Source organism: Tachypleus tridentatus, chromosome 13 (genome assembly GCF_004210375.1).
Source record: "Tachypleus tridentatus isolate NWPU-2018 chromosome 13, ASM421037v1, whole genome shotgun sequence".
NCBI lineage: Eukaryota > Metazoa > Arthropoda > Merostomata > Xiphosura > Limulidae > Tachypleus > Tachypleus tridentatus.
In genome coordinates, this window is record NC_134837.1 from 40,120,074 (window position 1) to 40,146,642 (window position 26,569).

General features: G+C 33.8%; 1 protein-coding gene across 4 annotated transcripts in view; it reads left to right on the forward strand.

Annotated features, from left to right (window-relative positions):
• The first annotated feature begins 4,444 nt into the window (after positions 1–4,444).
• The window catches only part of LOC143239044 (phospholipid-transporting ATPase ID-like), a 118,107-nt gene continuing 95,982 nt past the window's right edge, over positions 4,445–26,569 (forward strand). For 3 of the 4 annotated variants that reach the window (XM_076479820.1, XM_076479825.1, XM_076479827.1), the window contains exon 1: positions 4,589–5,142. The gene's annotated coding sequence lies outside the window, so the exon portion shown is untranslated. The other variant, XM_076479821.1, reaches the window with a different exon arrangement.

Sequence of the window (26,569 nt, forward strand, 5' to 3'; positions counted from 1 at the left end):
TGTCAACACCGACCACTATCAACTCTTGGACAACTGTAATCGAATCTTCATTTTAATGGCATACCTACGGCCCTGAAATAAAAGGCAACATCTACCAGCAACAGAAAGAGAAACTCGTCCCATTCCACACAAGTCCGGCATGCTACCTATTAGGTTACGCCCCCTTCGATACACAGTCCATCATGCTACCTACTATGTTACGCACCCTTTGATACGCAGTCCGGCATGTACCTACTAGGTTAGGCTCGACCGAAGATTTAAAAATATTTCTACCTTGTAAAATATATGTCATAGTTTGATTTTTATTTTTATTCAACGCACGAAGTTTCTTCCAACATTTTTTTTTTTTATCAAAGCTTAATGACTAAAGGCGAAATGTTAATAATAAATGTTCGTTTCAACGTAATTTAACTGCTCAATCCAGTTAAATATATGTATTTAACGTGATGTAACCGTCTTGCGAGAAAACGATGAAGCAAAGAATCGTAACGTCAGGTCAGCAAACAGCTGCTGCGATTACGCTCCAGAATATATACGATGTAAGCCTTAATTTCAGTTCCTTCTCAGAATACTTCTCTACGCTTGAGCTAACAAATTTCTTCATGCACGCACATTAGGTAACCACTGGACAAATCTACCCTACTTGTAACACTAAACTATCAATCAAAATCAAACGCGTCAGTTGTGTGTGTTACTGACCTGTACAAATGCTGGAGAAACGCCACTTTAAAAACAAATAATGATAATATTATTGGAAATAGTAATATTAATATACAAATAACTGCTGTTAAAATACATAAATATATATCGTTGTTAATACTTACTTTCAAAGTCTGATTTGTATATGACTTAAATAAAATTAATAATAATTATACTATATTCACTTAATTTACTCTATAGGAGTTGTTGTTCATAACACTTGATGATATAAAAAGCGTCTGCATCATTACTATATGTGCTATATCTAAGTTTAGCTGATGAGAACTGTTACCGGTCGAAAGGTCTCGTCGGTACTGAAATGTCAAATGTATTGATTAACATATTATATCATTTTCATCTTTACTTTCAATCTACAATGCGGGGATATATTACAACTATAAGAAATATTAGAAATGCTTATATGCATATCCTATTATATTATGAAACACTCTTTTATATTTGCACTGGAAAATTAATATAGCTATCTTTATAAGCACTATAAAACCAATCAATATATATACAATATACAGCTATAAATTTATGCCGGCCGACAAGTATTGCATGTGCATGTATGTATAAAACTCATGCAGTTACAAAAATCCAGTCCAAGCGCCATTACACTATATAGTTCAATAGTTTGCAAACTTCCCTTGCAGTTACAAGGTATAAATATAGTAATTACATACATTTTATAAGCCTCTACATAACATGTGATATGTTGGTCACCAGGTATTAGAGTAGTCATATAGATGTTGTACCACTATTAATGATAACATTGATGCAATGATATTAGGAACAACAGCCGTTCAATCTGCATGAAGCTAATCCAAAGGTTTTCATTGTTTCCCGACAGATCATCATACACCAATACGTATTTCATTAAACTGAACTGTTTCAAGTAGGACAGTATTACTAATATACAAATTTATTCGCATCATAGACACAAAACTAAAAGACACAAGATTATTAAAATTGTTAATTTAAAAAAAAAAAAGAGAAAAGGGATCTTCAACAAATTACAGAAACAAGATACGTAGTTTTAAAGTGGAAATGTAATCACAAATAAACAACAGCAATAAGGCTTAGAGTTGGAGACATTATTTCCTTAGGCTAAATTTCTATTTGACTTCAAATCTAAAAGATGTAATAGGAGAGTCAAAACAGAGATTTGTAGCTTAAGGAAATAATGCAACACCATGTGTGAAATCTAACACTTGTTCGTTTATTTATATATATTTATTTTCACTTTTAGCTACCTATCTTTTCTCTGTAATTTTTTAAAGATCTATATTCTTCCTTTTATATTAACAATCTTTGATAATCTTGTGTAAGGATAACGTCATTATGAGATGTACTGCTATACAGTTTGAGAACACATTAAACGGAGTTACTGTAAGATCTCGCACTTTCGAATAAAATGATATTTTATTAACGAGTTCGAGATCTAACTCTTCCCAGACCAATCTATTCCGTGACTTCATTCAGAATCCACGCTATTAAAACTAGTTCATTTCATGCACACAACTATTCTTATGGAGGCCAGGGATGGATACAGGATTTTTTTTTTTTAAGTAACAGTGACTTAAACGCGACCCCAAGTAAACTTTTCCTTGTTACTGCAACGTAAATTTCATGGAATTAATTTGGAAACAAAGAAAAGAAACATATATGTCTATGAACTCTCATTTATTGATTTTATTCTAAAATATCAAGAAACAAGTAATTGTACAGCACAATACTGAATCACACAACATAGTGCATGTGACAATGGACTTTCATATATTCCAAAATAACATGTTATGAGTAAACATACAGTACTTAGGCCTATAGCGGTATATCGAATCACGTACACAACATATTAACATGAACTCTTTAACACCACAGTGCATATGACCATGTACTCCCATTAACCTACACAATTTGGATATGGCCAGTGGGGGGGATAATCCCTCATCCTAGTCTCTGTATCCATCCCTGATGGAGGTAGTACTTCTTAAATAAATCGTATGGCATGGCCAGGTGATTAAGGCACTCGACTCGTAATCCGAGGGTCGAGTGTTCGAATCCCCGTCACACCGAACATGCTCGCCCTTTCAGCCGTGGGGGCATTATAATATGACGGCCAATGCCATTATTCGTTGGTAAAAGAGTAGCCCATGAGTTGGCAGTGGGTGGTGATGACTAGCTGCCTTCCCTCTAGTCTCCACGGCTGAAAGGGCGAGCATGTTTGGTGCGACGGGGATTTAAACCCACGACCCTTGGATTACGAGTCGAACGTCTTAACACACTTGGTCATACCCAGGAGGTAGAACTAAAACACGGCGTTCTTGAAATATATTTCATTTGGCGATTTCCTAATAGAATGGGATCTAGAAAGCACGCTTGAATTCGACAGGTAAACTTGCTTTTTTTGTCCAGTCGACAGCATCACCTCGTGACATACATTTTCTCACGGCATTTATCAGCTATTATATTTATTCAATGTCAGCCCGCAAGAAAAGGATATTAAATTTCTGTTTCTTTCAACTACAATACTATATATATCATTGCAATATCTTCTACGGCAGATAGACATTATCTATTATAGAGAAAAATAAAAAGCAACTAGAATAAGGTAGTTTTAACAACTTTCCGAAACTAAACCGAAATTTTTTAGAATAATTCTATATAATGAAACCAATTAAAAATCAGTGTGTACCTGCATATTCGAATGAATTCGCTGATAACATCTAGTTTTCTGTATTCATTAATCAATTCTTTAGTTCAAAGCTATATAATGGTTAATCTGCACTCCAGCTACCGCGGGGAATCAATCCACGGATTTCAGCATCATAACTCCGTAATTAAAATAGCTATGAAAAATGAAACGTTACTAAAAATAAAAAAATACCGAAATGAGCCGTTATTAAAAATAAAAACTATCAAAAATGATATATTATAAAGCTGTATAAAAATCTGCAAGGGCCACTAACTTCCCAGATATTATCAACAAGTTTAATACAAATTTACAGTTTTGAATAATACCATGATTTTGCAACAAATTTTTAATATGAAGTAGAATGAAAATACATTGTAGAACAAAATACTTAACCCAAAAAATATTAAAATAAGAACATCTACATTTTATGCAAATCATTTGTTTTGTTTGTTTGTTTTTGAATTTCGCACAAAGCTACTCGAGGGCTGTCTGTGCTAGCCGTCCCTAATTTAGCAGTGTAAGACTAGAGGGAAAGCAGCTAGTCATCACCACCCACCGCCAACTCTTGAGTTATTCTTTTACCAACGAATAGTGGGATTGATAGTCATATTATAACGCCCCCACGACTGGGAGGGCGAGCATGTTTGGCGCGACTCGGGCGCGATACCGCGACCCTCAAATTACGAAGCGCACGCCTTAACGCACTAGGCCATGCCAGGCCGACAAAAACATAGTCTTTAAGTTTAATATACTTAAAAACCGTTTAAAATCTGATAATTTTTATTGGTATTACAGGCAGTATAAGTTATAATTTATAGTAATTTCGTTTGCCTTACTTTTGTATTTGTTGTCGAGACTTTATAAAGAGTAAAAAGCTAAATGTTTGTACTGGAGTAAATTTCGCAAAGAGTAGAAACACTTGTGGAATTTTATGGTCCAACTTTTAATTAACATACACTTCATAAGTTAATATTATCTTTCTAAAGAATGCTTTTAAACCCAACTATTGGTTGGTAAACTACACTTCCGTAAATCAGTTTCGCCATTTCGCTTATTAGGGTTAGATACTTAAACGTCCGACCTCACGCTAGCTTAGGACAAATTATGTTCGTTGAAATTAGGTACAGGTGACGTCATTACTAAACGTTGATAAATCTTAGTTTCCGGAGTATTACGATGAAAGGTATGTGGTAGGAGGGAACAAACGTTTTGTTTCACTATATCATTTAACAGCAAATTAATGTGAAATATTCAGATAGTTATGGTGCAGTACATTACAGAACGTATAGAAAATGACTGTCACTTTCCTTTAGTTTCAAAATGAAACTCGTATGGTCATACAAATTTCACTTCTCGTATGAAATTTTTTAGTGTTGTGTGTAACGAGTGACACCTTACAATTCTGATTCTGATGTTGCTTCTTTTCCCGGTATTACAACCAATCTTTGGAAATTAATGTCGCAACACAGTTTTTCATTGCGTTTGTTGAGCATGTCAGTGTTAGTAAAGTGATATTTTAATCATTTTTTTTCAAAGTTGCACATTTTATGACCATTTCATTTTATCAGAGTGATAAAATAATGAGTATGTCACTAAGTGTTAGACAAACGTACTAGTATTAGCTGCCTGATAATTCAATATTTCTGTTAGAAAACATAAACTTGCCAGGTGTATAGAAGAGGGAAAGGAGGTACACTTGACTACCGTCTTATTTTGGAGGTGGCGTAACTGTAAAAGTTTTTAAGGTAAGTTACCAATACATGAATAAAAATGAGTATTATGTTGTAACATATTTATTTGACTGGTGCATTGTAAGTATAAGGGTATGTGTAAATCGTATTTTAAAATACTTATTCGTATTAATAAATTATTTTCATCGCTGTAAATCCATTAATACTTTATTTTTAATTACGTATTTAATGATAAACATACCTGTTGTAGGTTAGAAATATAATGAGTTGATATAACTGAACAAAGAGGTAAAGCTTTATTTAATTTTTATTAGCCTTAGTCTTTCAAATTTATCTATAATGTTTTGAAGTTGTCTCTTCTTACTGCTGCAAGAAGCAGGTTTTATTTTTGGATTCCCTACTTTTGGAATTATTTAATGAAGTATATTTTATGAAAGTTGTCTAACTTAGTGATATGTAATCCTACCATAATTTGACTCAAAGTTTAAGAGAAGTTTGTGAGTTTGTTTGGCCTCTACTTATTCTAAGATTTTGTATTTGGGCCTGTTAAGTATAGATTAATCAACTATAAATTATTTCAGATTTGTCAAGAATAATTTATTTTTCTTTTGAAATTGGTAGAGTTTATGGCAGGATGATAGCAAAAAAGATTATTTAATGGCATGACAGCTAGGGGTACTGATAGGATATCTCCAGTTTCCTTTTTCATTGCTATACCTACAGTCTTTGTACTTTCATTTATTACAAATATATTTGGGACATAAACAGAAACACCATTTGTATTAATAACTTGTAAAATATTAATTCTACAATTGCATTGCTTTTTCAAATTCCATTATTTATTTGAAGGATTTCATTTTAGCACTTTGTTTATATATATTGTTAAGAAACACATATTTAAGTGAAATGTTTTTGTTACATGTTATTTATTGCTTTTCAATAATAATAAAAAAGTAAAATACAAAATAAAATATTAGTTAAATAATAAAGCCCTGTGAACATGAATAGTTTTATTCTTATATACTTTCAATTTTTATTTTGCCACTGGCATATTTCAGTAAAATAAAATGCATTTTTTTATGTTCATAGCTGCTGTATTTTGTTTCCAGATCTTATCAGTCATTTGTGTGATTTAATATTCATTGATATGAACACCTCGTAACACCTACCAACTTAGTGTTTTATGATAAGACATTTAAATATTGGAAAGAATTGTGTTTTTAAAATATTCATACTTACTTTTTATTGGTTGTACATTGTAAACTTTGTAAAATGTTGTGAAGAAATATTTTACTATGTACAACTGATTAAAAAAAACAATAACAAAAACTATATTTTACACTGTCATTCAGGTGTGATCATTGGTAAAAGAAAGTACACAAGAGAACCTTATCAAAAACAGAAAGAATTACTAAAAAAAAAGATTTTGTGAGTGTACAGGTGGCCACAAATCCCAGTATAATAAATGAATCATATAAATAATTTGTTAACTTTCATAAGCTGTCCACTGTCTAACATGGAGAGGTCTGTTTGTGAATACAGAAATAGACTACACCTCATTTTTCATTATCACAAAATATAGTTGATGATACAAAAAAAATTAAACTTTGCTGATATGTTACCTAACCTTGAGTGTTTCTTGTTGTTTTTTTATATTTTTACAATGTATAATAAGTCGGTGATTTTCATTTTATTATATATGTTTTGCAAAACATGGTCTAGAAAAGTAGTCACCTTACATTTATGTAGTAATTGTGTAAAATAAAACAGGAAAAATAGTAACTAAAAGGTTAATGCATATAATAGTTCCTTTTGTTTTAAGGGATGTAATTATTATGTCAATTTTAAGGTTATATTACACAATTATGATTAAATATATGATTTACGTGAAATATATCTTGGCAATTCATATAAGAGGAAAATTGTTTATCTTATGAAATCACTAATGATAACCAAACAAAGTTTGTTTTTCTATTATATTATAGGTGGTTACAATTATTAAAATCATAAAAGATTTTTGACTTACAATTTTCATTCATCATCTTTATATTAGTAGATAATACACTGCCCAAACCACAATAATATCTAATAACTGTTTGAAGCAAGTACTTGTATAGGTATGTAATATGTTTTTATGATTATCTGTTCCAGTATAGAGTTTTGTGGGTACTTCATTTAGAAAGTGTCTCTATTTGAAGAATTATATTTAGTGAAAGTGAGTATATATAATTAGGGAAACCTTCCTTAATTTGCAATTACTGAAACAAATTTAACTTTAGTAAACAAATAACATAATTAATAAGATTTTATATTTATAATCTTAATTGAAATATTTCATTCTTCATACAGTTTTATCTTCAATGTTATGTATGTGTGTAATTCTTCATGTAACAATTATAATATAAACTATTTTGTGTGTTCAGATCAATGTTTTTCTTTGTCGTTTTATCCTTTTGGATAAGAGTGTCTAACCTCGTTAGTATTGTTATAATTTTAGGTTCTGGACTTTAAATAATGTGCCACACACCAAAAATGAGACATTTATAATTATACAAATGCTAATATTCAGATGAAAATTTTTAGTGTTATCTATAGTCTCACACTAAGATGTTTGTTCTTGTATAACTGTTTTTCAATGTATTACAACCAGATGTGTTCAGCAAAGAAGTGTCACAAATTGCATGGCTTTTCACTTTTCTTTTTTTTTCTCTGTGTTGAGACCTTATTGGGAACAATGTGTTGTTCAGTCCAAGAAACAAGGAATAGTCCACTGCAGATTTCATCCCTATGATATAGGGTAGTGACATGTTTAGAGTGTTCCTCTAAATTCATTAAACTTTAAGAGGAATGAAGTTATGAAATATAGATGTGTGAGGTATCTTGTAGGTTCAAGGTTTCTGCCAGCTGGCAGAAGATCTTTCATTGTTACTCTTCTGAGCTCTGTCAGATCCGAGATTTCCTGAAATAGTTCGTAAGTTGCATCATGCTTTCAAATATAACTTTTCCATTAAAAATTTAAGAAATCAGTCAGTCTAGTTTCATGGATATACTAAAATTCTAAACAAAATTTGTTTTATATGTTGTAACAAGTGGTATTTCTAAAATGACAGATGTACTGAAAGTTTCTTCTCTTGTGTGTCACTGATTGGTTACCTCTGCTTTAGTAAGTGGTTACTCAGAGGAACACATTTGTACAAACAAGAAACTTTTTGACACTCCCTCTATTGTTTGTTGTCTTTTGATGACAAACAATGTTAATAAGTTTGAATCATATGTATGGCATGTTATGCTCATTATCTTAATATAATGTTCTCACTTCTTCCTTCTAATTTATTTTATTGTTTTAAAGTAAAATTCACTTTTTCAGAAGAAAGTAGGCTCTCATTCTAGTGTTTATTTTGATATACACTTTATTAATCATGTAGGCTTAATATAAATTGTAATATACATAATCTGTAGAGAAACAACTTTAGTGGTCTGGTCTTTTCAATTTTTTCTCAAGACTATAATAGATACACGGAAGAAGTGAATATCACAAGCATATTTCTGATAATGTTAATATAAATATCCTTGTAGAATATAAACAAGACTATAATAAATACATTAATATAAGATATTCTTGAACATATTATTTATAACTGACATATTTCACTCTGCTGTTACATATTTTGATATGAACCAAATTATACAAAGTATACAATTCTGTAAAAACATGTTTCACTTTACCTTAATGTGTTATATGTATACAGTTTATTTTATAGTACTGTACTGCATGTTTATTTACTTTCGACTTTATCGTACCATACATTGCTCTGGAGTTTTTGTGCATAGTTTTTGGTGTACTAAACTTTATAATTACAAAATATGTTGTAAAGAGAAAGATGCAATTCTGATCAAGCCTTACTTATTAATAAGTCTAAACATACTGTAAGTATAGAATTTTCACTTATATTTTATTTCTTACAAGTAGGAATGGTATTCTCTCAAATTAAAAGTTTGGGAGAAAAAAGTGTTATGAGTGAACCAAATTTTGACTTGACTGAATTGAAATAATTACTGTTATTCAACAGTATATGAACACAAGATGGACAATTTCAATTATGTGTGTACCAAAATATCAGACTTCTGCTCCTTTTATTCTGTGTAGGAAAGATCTTTAATTGAGAGCATCAGTTACTATGTACTTATTTCCATAGGGTCCTTTTGTCAATATGTCACCTGTTCATCATCTTAGTAAAAGTAGGGAAAATATTTGGGTTATTTCTAAACCTTTAATTAAAAGATTTTCACAGTACAATGAAGTTTTCAGGGCCCACCATCCTTTGGAAAGCATAAATATTTAACGTGTAGTTAATACAAGAAAACGCAACTCAATTGAAACATTATCTGAACATTGTAGACTTGGAAAGTGTTGAACATATGTAATGTGAAAACTGTTACCAAATAAGAAATGTTTGTTTTTTTAAACTAGAAGGAAAAGACATTAATCCCCTCCCCCTTTAAGGAAATCCAATGTCAAAAACAGCCATTCTTGCATCCACAGTAATTTACCCTTATGCAAAAGTAACATCATAATATAATATCCAATAATTACCCTTTAATAAAGACTTAGTTATCACAGTACAAAATGTATGAACCATTTAACACTAATCATTTATCTCAAAGAAAGGAAAAGGGATCCCTATTCTTTTTGTTTTGTAAAATGATTAATTTATAACTTGGAAAAAAAAAAACACACACTTAGTTTAACGTGTTGGTAAAGAAAAACAAAAAAAACGACAATTTTTAGTTTTATAACTACTTAACCAACAGAGTGCTTTACTGTATATTTTATTCTCTTCTCATATACATCCCTGACTAGTTCAGGGGAGGTTACTATTGCGAATATTGACAGCATTGGCTCTGCAGCTGGCAGATTTGGATTGTTGATCATGATAAAAATTTCCCTGGCTTGTTCCAAGGCTGTTTAATTCATTGATGTTAAATGGCTGGTCACCCAGATTCAGAAATGAAGCAGATGGTTGCACCTGAGAGAGCCTGAATGTTGGATATTTCAGCAAAAGATAATTTTGTTTCAGTGCAATAACTGTTGTACACACACACACACACACACACACACACACAGCATGAGAAAATGTTTCCCAAGCACCTGTTAATATCATGGTTTAGTAGGTTTTATATGTGACATAACATGCACGTGACCAGTATTTTGCCATATTTCCTGTTGGGTCTTTACTTCATGACATATGTGCAAGTTTAGTGTGGTTACCAATCTCATATTAGGAGGCTTCGACAATTATGTAGTTACTGAAAAAACAGTTTAGTACTAATGGAGAACCCATAGGTAAAACTTCTAGTGTGGTGTCTTACTCAAGTAACTAGCATTAGACTAGCCACTTTACAGCATTGACCACCATTTGAAAGTAAGATTCCATTAAAATAAGCACTATACCTTCATAGGATGCAATTTCTGAAACCTGTATAATATGACTTGATGAAACTACAAGAAGCACCACATAAGTGTTACTCGCATGCCCTCAAGTCCACACTAATGTATCCTCACACTGTAACTTACAGTTCAGACACCTGGTATAGTGATCAAGTTCTTCAGTTATCCTAAATAACTTCTAGAAATACCTCATTTGGGTCATACCTCCCACCCATTCCATGAAATAAAACTGTTAAGACACCTGCTTGTGGATCATAAAATTTAATGCTATATTTGGGTTTAGCAACCATTAAAATCTACTTCTATACCCCCACCACGTCTGTATGACCATCTGGGTATGCTTTTTCTCCTCTTGGTGGGGGGAAGATTAACCATCTTGAAAAGAATCTCCTCTCACAAGTTTACATGGCAAGTTTAGTCCTGCTAGCTAGAAACTGTGGAAAGATTTCATGGACAAACAGATAAACATATATGCTCATTTAATGTAAATTAATACAGGATATTCAGTCAAGTTGCACTTATGAAATATTTCAGTCTTAAATATTTGTCATCAGACCCATGAAAACTTGGTTGCATGCTTTTTCTTGATAAGCTACTATCAGAAGTCTCACCTTGTATATGTAATTTCACTTGCTTATGAATGTTTCTTTAGCTAAATTCAACACATTTTCTCTCAGTGTAGTATAAGCTTGACAATTACTTTTATCTTTTTAGGAAAAATACACAAGATCACAAACTTTTAACTACTAAACTGAATATACTCTCCCCAAGTGGAGCAAAAATCTTGAGTTCACCCTTCATGTAGCACAAGCTAATAATATCTGTGTGTTTTGTTTGTGTTTGTATAAAACATGCATGAAAAAATTACTGTGATGTAGGTGTACATGTGAAACACAACACTCACAAACACAAGTGTGATATTATATATGCTTATAGCATCCACCAAATTGCCTGAAGACTCATTTTTGATAACCACAGCAATCTTGCTTGGCAGTTCTGTGAACTATGCCTCATTAATCAAGCCATTTATAAGATGATAAACTTGACATTCTATTTTTCTTTGTTAGCATCATAAAATATTAAATTATTGGCAAATTCAATTAAAATTGGGCCTTTCAGATGTAATTAATCTACCAGGACCAATATTCATGCTCTCTACTGCATCATACAGATGCAGGCTAAGTACAATATTCAGCAGTAAAATATGCTCTCAAAATCAATGCCCAAATTTTCAGCATATTATACTGCTATTTATGTGTTGATCAACCCACTACAGTTGGCATCACAGAAAAAAGCTACTGAAACAAGGAGTTTTCCAGTGTGACTTATCACAGTCTTATTCATTTCTTGTGACTGATTAACAGAACTCTTTTGCCATATGGTGTAAGTGCTAATTAAATTTCCACTTTCATACTTGTTCTTAGATGGTGTTTCATATTAACATACTTGCAGTGTTTATCACAGAATTGAACCTGAGTACTTAAAACAAAGCTTCCAAATTACTTTAGTTAGAATTTATAGAAATGACTTTCTCACAGCAGTTGTTTTATTTTGAGGGATTACATCAAAAAACATTAGCCATGCTAGCTATATGATGGTCAAGTGGTTATCCCATAGTGGTCTGTAGACAATTCACTGTGAACCTCTACTTGACAGTTCAAAAGAAAATAATGCTCTTTTCAAGCAACTCGCCATCTTCACTGCTGGACAGGCAGTTAAATTCACATGTAATAATCAGGAGGTTATTGCTGGCATTTTGGCCAATCATCAGAGAAGTTATGCTGCTGATATTGAGTTGGACATGATCTAGTGATTAGCATGCTTGACAGGGTCCAAAATTTACAACCTATCTTTGACAAAAATTTTGAATTGTCTTCCAGAAATCATAATTGGTTCTTATCGAGTTTATCTGGCCCACTGTATGAACATATGTATATATATCTTTATTCCATTTTATCAACTGCAGATGAGAATCTTAAAAGAAGAAAGGCACAATTATAAATAAGTATTTGCATATATGTGTAACATTAAACAAAACTTTTAATAGAAAATAACTTTTTAATTATATCACTTTACAATGCATATAATCTCCATTTATTAACCTAGAAAAACACAACAAAAATATCACTTGAGATAACTATTTTAATACTGATCAAAAGGTAAGGCATTTCTCCATTGAAATATTAATCATAGGAGCTTGGATCAATCCCACCATTCACATGTTCCAGGAACATCCTTTTCATTTCATACATCATATTTTTCACAAACTTTACAAGTGAACTTATCCATATAATTCATTATTCTAAACCATCAGACTAGGAGTGATAAATTACACATCTTCATCACACCCAGCAAATAAGTGATTGTTGAAATTAGTTTCTGGGATATTGTGGATTTTTGTAAGTACACTAATCATTATATCCAGTGTTCAGCCACCATGTCAGCAATAATCTGCACTGACATAACAAGTGTGGATAAGTTTTTACTCGTTGAAATAAGAGAACCAGCTAATTCCAGGTCTGTTCTCTGCAATAGAGATTCTTCAGTTCTCTGCTGGTCCATACTTTGGTATGGCTAGACATGGTTGACAAACTGAACATTATCCAGCCTTGTAAGTTAGAGAAACCAACAGCCGTCACAAGAATATTTCCTATATTACTACACAGTATCTTGCACTTTATTGAGCATCATAAACAGTATTAACTTCCTCATTGTTTTACTGTAATTTTACATGACTTATCAGACCACATTACATGACTCCAGTTATTAATTGTTCATACCCAGCACTGTAAGAACGTATAAAACCATGATTTTCTGTTAACATGTGAGATAAGGAATTTTTGTAATGTCTTCTGTCATATGACAATGTTTTTCATGTCTATGCATGATACAATTTGAATTAGTGACAGTTTTAACAATTTTTGCCAGTAATTACAGGTGTTAATTTGGGTTAAAAAGTAACTGTTCTGGAGTAATGTCATTGCACTCTACAACTGTTATATCAACACATCTTATCTGATAGATAGTTTCAGAGACCGTATTTGGAGGACTTTGATTTGTTAAGTAGGTTGTTTTAAACTTAACGTTCAAGGTATATGTATATAAGATGGGGTTTAGCATAGCCAAGTGGTTAGGGCGTTCGACTCGTAATTTGAGGGTCGCAGGTTCGAATTCTTGTCACACCAAACGTGCTCGTTCTTTCAGCCGTAGGGACGTTATTATGTTACGGTCAATCCCGCTATTCTTTGGTAAAAGAGTAACCCAAGAATTGGCGATGGGTGGTGATAAATAGCTACCTTTTCCTTCTAGTCTTACACTGCTAAATTAGTAACTGTTAGCGTAGATAGCCCTCGTGCAGTTTTGCGCGAAATAAAAACAGACAAACAAATATCTAAAACGTATCCCTCCTTTATGCTGTAGAAAAAAATGTTTAAACTATGCTATATTTAGAGAGTGAATAGAATGAATTGTCTTGTGCGTCTTACCCTATCGTACAAATGGACAATCATTACGTAGTATTAATGACCTCACTGGAATTGGTATCTCGTTCGAGTTTGTTGAGGACCACCCACGATACGGATTTTTTTTTTTTTTTTAATTTTCGGACTGACGCTGGAACATTCGAAACCACTCAGACTGACATGATTTTATTTCCACTTCTGTATGGAATGATGGGTTTAATTCGAATGTCTTTATTTTCTGTATTTTATGTGTCGAAACCTGCTGTCTCTGACGTGTACGCTTTAAGATACGACAGCGTTGAAAGTTATTTTCTGGCTAGTATTTGGTTTGTTATTATTGGCTACGCTTCTGTTGTGTATGGCTGTATAGCAGCAAAGTTGCGCTTTCCATGATGATGAGAAACCCACTTGAAGTAATAATATATTCTAAAGACGGCTGGTATTTGTATTAAAACTTTAATTGAAATAAAGTGCAGGACAATGTTTCGACCTTCTTAATAACCTAACATCCGATCGCAACGCTCCCTACTACTTGTACTCGTTCATATTCTCATCCGTAAGACGTGGCAAGCAACAGTCCGCTGCAAACTCTATGCTAACCTGTTGACCTAAGAAGGTCGAAACAGTTTTGTGCTTCTTTTTTTTTTTAATTAACGTTTTAATGCCCATACCAATCGTCTTTAAAATACAGAAGTCTCAGAAGCATGATGAAGAATGGTTTAAACGTTTGGTTTCATATCACCCAGATGTCAACATCTGCACCCACTCTTTAGCGTTACAATTGTCAGAAGTTCGAACAAATAAATAGAAAAAAAACATACGTAGGTGAAGGTAAATTACTTTAAAAACTTTGTATTTTATTTTGCTGGCGGCGTTTAGAGCAAATGCTGTTTTTCAAAACGGAAACAAACCTGTCGGTTAAAGAAACAACTACAGGAATGTTTTGAAAATAAACAGTACATGACAAAAGTTATGGCACACTTTTTGAAAAGCTTCATATGAGCTAATCCCGACGTATTACTACTTTATTGAGCGAAAAATTCATCGACAACGATCGCATCCCAGGAAAATATGAAGCTCTGTTATCTCTGCATTGAAAGTGACTTGTATAGTGAGAAATACGAACTTTGGTCTTTGTGGCAACTTAAACATAGATATAACTTCCATTAACGAAACGCTCCATAATTCTAATAACTAAGTAATTTATTAAACCAGTCTCATAATTCATGTGGAGTCCCAACTCCCCAAAGACATCAAAATGCCAACCAATAGAAACTAATTCCAGGTATACATAGCATAGATTTAGGAAGTAGACCTCTCTGGAGATTACTTGTATATTACAGGTACACTTACACTACCCCAAGTTTAGCTAAACTAAATCGAGAACACTTTAACAAAGTTAGAAGACAATCACAAGTATATGTCTAAATTCTCAAGAACAACATTAAAACCTTACGGAAGTACTCAGTCCAAATCGCTTATCACATCTAATTTCTAATGCAGAAATTAGAATTTAAAAAATGTAAACAAACTTTAGTACCTGGAGAGGACAATATTATGTGCCTTTGATCTTAAATATATCAATCCTCCTAATCGTACATTTTAAGGCGTTGTTTAAATAATAATTTAAATCGGGTTATTACCCGAAATCATGGAAAACCGCAATAATTACTGTAAGTCAATAGAAATGTAACTAAAGAACTAACACCCTTTTAAATTTTACAGGCAAACTAGTGGATAAAATTGTAGCCACAAAACTGCTTTGTTTCCTACAAATAAATAATATGCTTGGTTACAGTCAAAACGCTTCACGCAAACGTTGTCTAACTGCTAACCGCCTTGTGACTTGACGGAAACAGTCACGACTGGCCAATAACGGCTACGCACCAGTCAGTGTTTCCTTGACACAATGACTGTGGAAATATATATATTAAGCAAGTACAGTATTGCAGGTCAGTAATAAGATGAATCTGCAGCTGTTTCAACAAATTCAGGACTCGATATTTGAAGTATTCACGTTAGAAGCAGGCACAATCCAGTGTTTTGTAATGCTTTTCGTTAATAATATAAACTTCCCAGAATTGACTCACACCCATGATTCGTAATATGCTGATGACATCGCAATTTGAAGTGTGTTACGTGATCTCCGGTTAGCTTCCTTTAGGTTTAAAGAAATTAATTTAGGCGATGTAATGGTATGGTGTAACGCATAGTAAGTAGCTCAAAACGTTATGAAAACTCGAGCAATAATATTTCTCAAGGCATTAGAAAGAAATTTGAGAAACACAAGTTACATCAGTCTTAATTTAGATGGTATAAACCTTCTCAAACTTCGTTAAATTTCTGGGCTAACTTAAGACATTAAATTGGAATAATCACATATCGGAAATACTTGAAAGAATACCTCAGACTAGATCACTTTCACAAACTATAAACTCTGTCATGTTAGTTTACAAAATGCACATTCGACCCATTATTGAAACGTATTATATCTGAGCTGTATAAAATTGCATACTCTCAACAAGTAGGCCCGGCATGGCCAGGTGGGTCGCGGGTTCGAATCCCGGTCGTACCAAACATGCTCGCCCTTTCAGCAGTGGGGGCGTTATAATGAGACTGTCAATCCCACTATTCGTTGGTAAAAGAGTAGCCCAAGAATTGGCGGTGGGTGGTGATGACTAGCTGCCTTCCCTCTAGTCTTACACTGCTAAATTAGGGACGGCCAGTGCAGATAGCCCTCGTGTAATTTTGCGCGAAATTCAAAACAAACCAAACTCAACAAGTACAGGCCATCCAAATAGTATAAAGGTTACCCACACACCCGCATAAAATTATTAATTTACAGTATATTACAGAACGAATCGTAAGCCTTGCAGCTTTCTTTTACGATGGATCACGAAATCATAGCTCATTTGTACATAGCTCAACGGCTACCCCTGCTTCATGGAGGAATAAGTCTCCTAATGACAACATTCAAATTAGATAATCTTTCTCCCTTTTAACACTTTTCTGTCAGGTAATGACCAAACAATGGAAAAAGACTTTTGTAGACGTGTTTATATAATTTGTTTCTTTCAGTTAATGGACTTGTAACTTAATAATTTTTTTGTTTGACCATAACGTTAGCTTTTACTGTGCTCTAAAGTTTAGCTTATATCGTATTTGTTCAGTCCCCATATAACTAAATTGTTAACTGCAAGTTAAGTATTTCTTTACAACATGCCAGCTTATTTTATAAATCGTAACATTATTAAAGATATGTCAATAAAAAGTACTGGAACTCTGTCTCTTTTAGAGCAGTATGATTGGTTCATTCTTCTGTTAGTAGTGCCGCTTGACCTTTCTCGGATAGTATTACAGTTGGAGGTTATCGGAAGTGCTAATGCTTGTTTTTGTGGCTTGTGGCGCTTGGGTGGTATTCGGCAGGGTGAAACAGGAGTCGGGTCAGGCCCAAACCAAAATAACGTCGAAACAATTAAGTTGTAAAAGTTTTCAGTATCCAAAATTCACGTGCGGATAAAGAAAAATATCACATATTTTTAACATATCTGGTTATTTAAACCTAAATACCTTTCAAGAAAATCCATTTTTCCTGAAATAATGACGTCATGTAATATGCCTTTGTGTTTGTATCTTGAAACTTAAAGCAGTATGTTTTTCACTTCATTAAGAAAATGGGTCTGCTTATGCGTTATTACGATTATTGTTATCTTTTTTCGTATGTGCACAGATAAAAGCTTGTGTAATCTTCCCTTCAGGGACGACTAGTTCATATCGCTTTTGTGTGTCATTGTGATATCCTAATCAAACAAACAATAGTATACTACTACAGTTAGTTTTTATTCGCATGAAATGTATTTTGTGTTTGCACTATTTCTGTTATAGTTTGAATAACCAATGTGTCCCCACCTTGTGTGTGTAAATATTTAACTCTATACATGCAGGTTATGAGTTAGTTACTGAGTTGGTTTTGTTGATATTTTGTGATTTTTTTTCTCTAACACAAATTTACTAGCAAATGTAACTTAACGAAAGTTACCGGTTTTCGCCACTCGGGTGATAGCTAAAATTGTTGTTCAATGGTACTTTCGGCCATGGGGGCAGTTATAAAGTGACGATTAATCTCACTATTCGTTGGTAAAAGAATACCCCAAGAGTTGGCAGTGGGTGGTGGTAACTAGCTGCCTTCCTTCTATAGTCTTACACTGCTAAATCAGCGACGGCTAGCGCAGATAGCCCTCGCGTAGCTTTGCGCGAAATTAAAAAAACAAACAAACAACAAACGAAACCTCCGAATTAATTATTTCGTCTTGAGTTTACTTACTGATAAAGTATATATTTTTTTCCAATTTACGGATTTTACAGTAGGTAAGATTAGTTTTTAAAACAGGTACGACGTTTCTATCATTATCAAGTGCACAAGTTTTTACGTCTTAGGTGTAATTATACGGATAACATCCTGAGAGTAATTTTGCAGCTCCTCAGAAAACTCGAGACAGCTAATGTAAGAACTGGGAACTGAACAGACAACACCCTGAAGGTGTCTCTGTATCATTTCACATTTTCTTCTCTATATGTATTTGACTTTGTAACTAACATTTTCTTAAAATCTGTCGCTGTGAACGTGTAGTATAAAAGTTATAAATGTCATAACGTTCAATTGTTCTCTTCAGCTTTCACCATTTTTTGGTTCCTTAAAACCGCTCGTTACTATAAAAACCTGTGTACTTACTTGATAATGATCGACACGTCGCACCTGTTCTAAAAACTAATCTTACCGTAAAACCCTTAAATTGTAATAAAATACCCGAATGTTCTTAGTTTATGAACAAGTAAGTTAGAAAGTCATGCAAGGCACGCGCAATTTTCTATTTGTCGTATTTGTAAGACTATTAATATTGTCTTAATACTAATGTATTGATATTTTACCCTTATGTAACTAGTTTAAGATGCATCTTAGATTGTGTATTGTTTAGGTAATGTTTATACATTTGCTATCTATTTGTGTATGTAATTAAACATTGGTTTCCAAATTTCTCACTCACTGATGGCACCCAAATTCACTAACGTGAGTTGCGCGACACACCTGTTGCTACATCCAGTACTTTTGTTGTAGAGTTTTTATATATACTTTAAATTATCTTTCGTTTATTGAAATTTTCGACACTCCAAGAAACTAGCCGCGACACCGTTTGGAAAATAGTTAGTCTTAACTGTAGAAGCTTGTACCAACTTTATCCTATGTCTGTCCCATTTCAAGGAATGATACAAAGAGACTTGCAAAAGTTGGTATAAATTGTGAGTTTATATTCCTCTTATCAGTTTGTTCGAAAAGATAATTGGTGTGGGTTTTTTTTTTAAAGATGTTGGATCCCGCACTAGGATCCTGGTTTGAGTTGAAAGTGGTAATTACATCATTATTGGTTTCCCTTGTCCTGCGCAAATTTGGAAACGTTCTCTTCACTCCAGCAGCAGTAAACGGTTTCATTCTAAGTAGAGGCGATCAGCAGGTAAAGAAACGGTGTTTGTGAATACGGGTATTTGTTCTTTTGTGTTACGTGTTTTATCTTTCTCTTTATTTTGATACTGTTCATAACATTTACAGAACCAGGTTTTAGGGTTAATTGCTTTCTTTCTAGCATATATTTAATGTATAAATATCGCTTCGACACCTTTATGAAAAACTTGAAGTACAACCCAATTTGGGTTACCCTGCGTACATGTGATAATGATGCAAGTTTCCAAACTGCAATAACTTTTGAAATCGAATTACATAATGCGTGCTTCAAAGTATATTATTGTGGTTTATAAATATCAATTGGGTTTCTTAGAACTGCACATCATAGTGAACACTGTAAGGAGTTGCTGAAAATACGTTCGATAGCTGTGTAGTTTTTGGTTATGTAAATACAGCGAATGTAGTTAAAATATGCGGTATTTTAACAGTTGGACTAAGTTTCGAGAACTTGAAAAGAGTGATATTGTAACACTTCATAAATGTTAGAAAAAGTCGGTGTGTTAATATTTTATCACTTTTTCCTGGTGTCAGTACACTAAAGTTACTGGACATAAGTTTATGAGACACTCTGGAAGTTATAAATTACTGTTTCAAAAACAGAATAAGTTGCAAGTTTTTTTTAACAACAAATAAAAAATATATATGGTTTCACATCTCTACTTACGTTTAATTTTAAAACTTACATAAAACATAGCAGGTCTTGTCTTACTCTAGTAGTTTCTAGTCTGTTTCTGTGAAGGTAACCTTATCCACTATTACAGATAGTTAACTCTAAGAAGCTTGGTTTATAAGATATAAGTTGAGACACAATAACTGAAGTAAAAATTTTGCATTTTACATGTGTAATATATATTTTTATGAGGAGCTGAGAAATATATGCACATGCATATTAATCCTAGAATTTTTGATGCAAGTAGGTTTCAGTATAGATGGAAACATTTAAACCCTTGAGCACGTAACTGAATTGAAATTAAACGATTAAATTTTAAATAAACGACGTACGTTCCTCACATTAATTTTTAAGTTATTTTTTAAATGTCGGTTTATTTATAACTACCATTTACAATTTGATTAATACATTTTTTTATCATTCATTATTCATTCGGCTTATTTTTACACAACTCGTTGGTAATTAGGCCGTTATAACGTTAGCGATCAGATGTGGCTTCGTAGTTACCCCATGTTTTAAGTTAAACGGTTATGTATGTGAATCATGGTGACTGACCTGTTCGAGTGAAGATTTCAATAGAGTATACTGATATCTGTCGCGAAGCTGTGTAAATTGTCGTGTGAAAACAGTCTTTTGACGAAAGTGCGGAAAACTTGTGAAGCAATAAAACCATCAAATAAAAACAATTACTGATAAAAAAAAAAACCACTAGATCGTAGGTTTTGACCTACTTTGTGTGTTATTGTAGCATGTCACGAATCAAAAGCTCGTTTCTTGTCAGTTAGACGATCATACATCACACTGTTATTGTTTTATCAGCTGACCAGTGAAAAGCGTCGATATCAGGAACTACTACAAACACGTGTAATACGTTCTTATCACAAAAATATATTTTTTTAATTATATATATATAAAAAATTCCATTTTGCTCAATTTGAAAAGAAGGTGGAAACCATTTTTTTCATTTAAAGTATTAAATGTTAAAAATGGATATCACTCAAGTTTGATTCTTTTTGAAATTACATATTACATTGCCCAACAGCGGCACAGCGGTTTGTCTATGGACTTGCACCGTTACAAACCGGGTTTCGATACCCGCGATGGGCAGAGCACAAACAGCCTATTGTATAGCTTTGTGCTTAATTCCAAACAAAAAAGAAACTCGTTAATGTTAAATAACGTATTATAGTTACACGCGTACATTAATAATTGAAATGAACATAACTTAGTTTTCATTTGTTCAGGTCAGCATATACAAACGTAAGGTTGTATACACATTCGTTAATAATGTTATCATGTTCTATATAATGTTAAGCAAGAAGAGCAAACGCATACAGTGCACAGTTACTAACATCGTTAAAGGGTTAGTGCACCATCTAATACAACTGAAATGCTTTATTAGAAAGAAAAACGCATGGAATGAAAGCAAAGAAATAAGCTGACTAATTATGCCATTTTAGAAACTGGTGTCACGAAAACCTGGGTTCATTCTCAGTAAGAGCTGTTAAAATATTTGTGTATTTATACAGGCATGTGTGTATGTATGCTTAACCACATCTACGTGATTACGTTGCTGGAGTTTTCGAAATAAACAAGTAGGCGCTGTAATCTATGGGTAAAACAAGCACTCGAGTTTCTTCATCTCCACAATAACTAGAGCTTCTAGGTATATCGTGGGTGGAGTAAAATAGACAAGATACGACGTGAACTTGAGATAAAAATATATATAGAAAAAACTTAAGTTTTTATATATAAGGGAAACAAGCAGAAGGCAGACTGATCGATTGGTTGCACGAGTACTACATTGTGATTCACTTTTGCATTTCTAACTTTAAATAAAGTTGAAATGCACACGATGAGGAAGCGCTAGAAGAAATGGTTGAACGAAGACAGGGTTTCACGAGTTCTGACCAGAAGAAATCTGTGGTCAAATTCTTCCTTCTTTCTCTACGTATTACTTTGAGTCGCTAGCTCAGGCTGTATGCTATTATATATGTATATTTGCTAGGTTTATTTTTTTCGCAGAGTTATGTAAAATGCAAATGTTAATGTAGTATAATTGAGTGGTTCAGCGTATATATTCCCAATATTTGATAGAAATTCAGGTATATTCCAACTTCGTTAGTTGTATGAGAAGTCTGATAGTTCTGTGACATAATTACGTATTTGATTCAAATGACCTAATATGAAAACACAGTTTCGGACTTGAAAATTACATCAGTTAAACAATTCGGTGGTCATAGTTTTGGACCTTGGAGGAAGGTTCTTGGAGAGAGAGAGAGAGAGAAGGGCACACTCGCACAAATGCATATATGTATTAAGAAACGATTTTTAACAACATGTATGTCAACTTGGCAGAAGGACATGTTAAAAAGAGATAATACTGACTTCACTAATAAACCTAGTACATGTATATTCCACTTAGAAGCGGATTCACAGACAATGCTATGTGCCATAGATGCAGTTAGTGGTCACACTCGCACTATTGTTCGATACGGTTACACATTGTTATTGTGTTACGACGCTAGTGAAAACGTTTACCACTGGCACTTTCACGCATGCAAGTCACGAAAAAAAAAAAAATCAAGTCTTCTCTACCGCTGCAAGTGCGAAGATATATCAGTGTTTGTCTGGGATTCATGACTTAACAAGGATGTGACAGCACATGTGCTTCGTATCTTATTGTTAAACGATCGCAATGAATGAAATGTATAAGATAGCTTTAATCTTTTGGAACACCCAGCGATACCTTAACTGTCGCTAGGAATTTTGTTCTGTAGTTGTACAACAAAAAGAAGGAATGTGGGCAGCTCTGTAGTTGTACAACAAAAAGAAGGAATGTGGGCAGCTCTGTAGCTGTACAACAAAAAGAAGGAATGTGGGCAGCTCTGTAGCTGTACAACAGAAAGAAGGAATGTGGGCAGCTCTGTAGCTGTACAACAGAAAGAAGGAATGTGGGCAGCTCTGTAGCTGTACAACAGAAAGAAGGAATGTGGGCAGCTCTGTAGCTGTACAACAGAAAGAAGGAATGTGGGCAGCTCTGTGGCTATTGCAACAACAGAAAGAAGGAATGTGGGCAGCTCTGTAGCTGTACAACAAAAAGAAGGAATGTGGGCAGCTCTGTAGCTGTACAACAGAAAGAAGGAATGTGGGCAGCTCTGTGGCTGCACAACAAAAAAGAAGGAATGTGGGCAGCTCTGTGGCTGCACAAAAAAAAGAAGGAATGTGGGCAGCTCTGTGGCTGTTACAACAGAAAAAAGAAGGAATGTGGGCAGCTCTGTAGCTGTACACAACAGAAAGAAGGAATGTGGGCAGCTCTGTAGCTGTACAACAAAAAGAAGGAATGTGGGCAGCTCTGTAGTTGTACAACAAAAAGAAGGAATGTGGGCAGCTCTGTAGTTGTACAACAAAAAGAAGGAATGTGGGCAGCTCTGTAGCTGTACAACAGAAAGAAGGAATGTGGGCAGCTCTGTAGCTGTACAACAGAAAGAAGGAATGTGGGCAGCTCTGTAACAATGTTGGTGAATCCCGATATGCCATATCCACATCAACAGATGTATTAGCAACCACCTTACCATCAACAGAAGAAACTTTCTTGTAGCATGTAGGTCATAGCCATACAGAGCACCCAGATATTTTAAGTCTGATACATCTTGGATGTAGGGGAATTGAAGGCAGTAGGATCAGAGCTTAATAATTTGTTTTGTACACATAGAGGGCAGTAGTGGATGCTGTAAGTGTTTGAGTTTTATTACATTTTTCTACTATATCTATCGTCCTTCACATGAACAATTTGTTCTCTGTTATGATACCCGCTATTTATCTATTAATGTTACGTTGATATTGTTTTAGCTTATTTCTTATATTCCCGCACAACAACCATAGTGAAAGCTATCCTATACGTTTACACACTTTACGGTATTGTATGTAGGTGATGAAGGGTTATTTCGTACAAAGTGTTGGATATAGAAGACTGTTTAATGTAAGTGCTATATTTGATTTATTTTGTGGTTTGGTATTTAAGTTACTATTGTTACATTATAGTTTCGTTCGCGCAATTTATAGAAAGTTCGAGACCGCTGTGAACAACATATAACTATAAGCGACCAAGCGAGGGCAAATTGGTAAAAATTTAGAAAACATGAAGTAAGTCAATGTGTGAGTATTTAGCCGTAACAGGTGATATTCTAAGGTGCGTTTCACAGTTTAATAGAGATAAGTAGAATAATTTGTCTTGTCAAAGGGTGTTCTAAAGTAATTGAACCCATCTGTTTGATATTTGACGAAGAGAAGACAATTATTTGACGTTCGAGATAAACTATGGTAACGCACGGAGTAACGTAGTTGAATATATCGCAGTAAGAAACAGTGTAGTAAAAAGTGGTTCGTGTTCTAACTTGGATTCCAAAGTAATTCAATCAGTCTGTATGATCTTTTGACAACAGAAGATAATTAGAGTTTTAGATAAGATTGTTATTTCATATACTGTAAAGAATATTATTCTTTCGTTTGACTTGTTTTGAATACATTATTTTAAAACAAGTTGATTGGTGCTGTCTGTTTATTGTTCGAATTTATCACTAACAAGTCAGACACCCACTGTGGAAGAATCCTCAGTTCTTACATGCATAAAATCCTGACACAGTGATACTGAAATACACTGTCATACGCTAGAACACTGTTAAGCCAATAGTAAATCGAAAACGACAGCAGAGGGAAAACAAATACAGGTGAACAAACACAATGTTTATTCACAACCACACTGTGTATGTTTTTATTACTGGCTGGCTTTTCACTTTCCACATATTGATTAAACTTGCTTATGGAATTTAGAGACTTCCCTTTAACAACCGCACACTTTACGACAGGAGTTACACGTACTCATGAATAAAACAAATATGTGCTGTATCTCATAACTCAAAGCTATTATATCACTGACTTTTCCATGTAATATAAACAGGGGAGAAAATTTCCAAGTGGTTTCAGAAAGTTTTTCTTTTGTGCTTGTTTGAAATCGACTGCTTTTTGTTTGTTTGTGCAATTAACTTTCTATGTATTTAAACAAATATCAAAATACCCTTAGAGGTCATCCTAAGTACATACTTGTGTATTAGAATCGTACGTTTTCGATTTATACACAGGTGGTTTTCCATATTATGGCTTGTATGTGTATGCTATACCGTTTATGTCGTGTGCTGTATAGAGCCAGCTGTTTGGTACAGCGAGTGAATACGGTTACTTAGTGTCGTTCTCACTAGGAACATTTTGTTGTTTTATACAGACGGCCTGACCAGGTGGTTAGAGCGCTCGACTCGGAATCTGAAGGCTGCAGGTTCGAATTCCCGTTACGGCAAGCATGGCGCCCTTTCAGCCATGGGGGCGTTATAATGCTATGGCCAGTCCAACTAATTTATTTATTGGTAAAAGAGTAGCCTAAGAACTGACTGTGGGTGGTGATGACTAGCTCTCTTCTCCCTAGTCTTTCACTGGTAAATTGGGAATGGGTAGCGCAGATAGCTCTCTTGTAGCATTGTGCAAAATTCAAAACAAACGAACTTCCTAGGTGATGCTTCACTTTTCTGAAAAAAAATCTTTGAACTCAATATTAGTAACTGATAGACTGAACAGTGTTGTCTACACGCAAAGTGAGTGAGTTAGATATTCAAAGGAACTTGTACCAGGGACGCAGCAGGAAATCACAAGTAGACACTAGAACTATTGAACCCGCCTGTTGAGACGAGGGACGTGGTATCAGCGGAAACAACTTCACAGACAGTGTTAACATATGAACTTCTCTGAAAACATAGGGAAATCTAATTTGAGTGAATTTGGAACTTGCCCTGAGTTTTAATCATGTGAGATCCTTTTTTTGCAAGCACTACTAATTGTAATTGAGCTATCTGCGGCAAACGTCCGGTAAAAAAGTAAAAATAAACTAAATGTAGTAAAATACATTAAAGGAAATGAAGGTAAAACAAAACATCATTGAAAAACAGAAAAAGCATAAAACCAATGTTGACACCTAGTGTACAATGTTAAGAGAGAAAGCAGAGTAAGAGAAGTTGTAAAGGACTTTCTCTAGCAAAATGGTAATGATCATAACCTGCCAGGAAGACTAACAGGTAAGTACAAGAACCACCGTCAGTCACCTGAAGTTGATCTTTCCAGTCCTGGTTCCGGGTTATGTTATTGTGGTCAGTATCTTTGCAGCAAAATTGTAATAACAACTCGCCATGACGACTAACGGATAGTTCAAACAGCAGCGTTAGTCACCTGAAGTTGGTCTTTCCAGTCCTGGTGTCGAGTTATTTAATCTTCTGGCCATTTTACAATTTCAAAATGAACTAGAGAGAATGAGACTCTGAAAAGGGAACCACAATTAA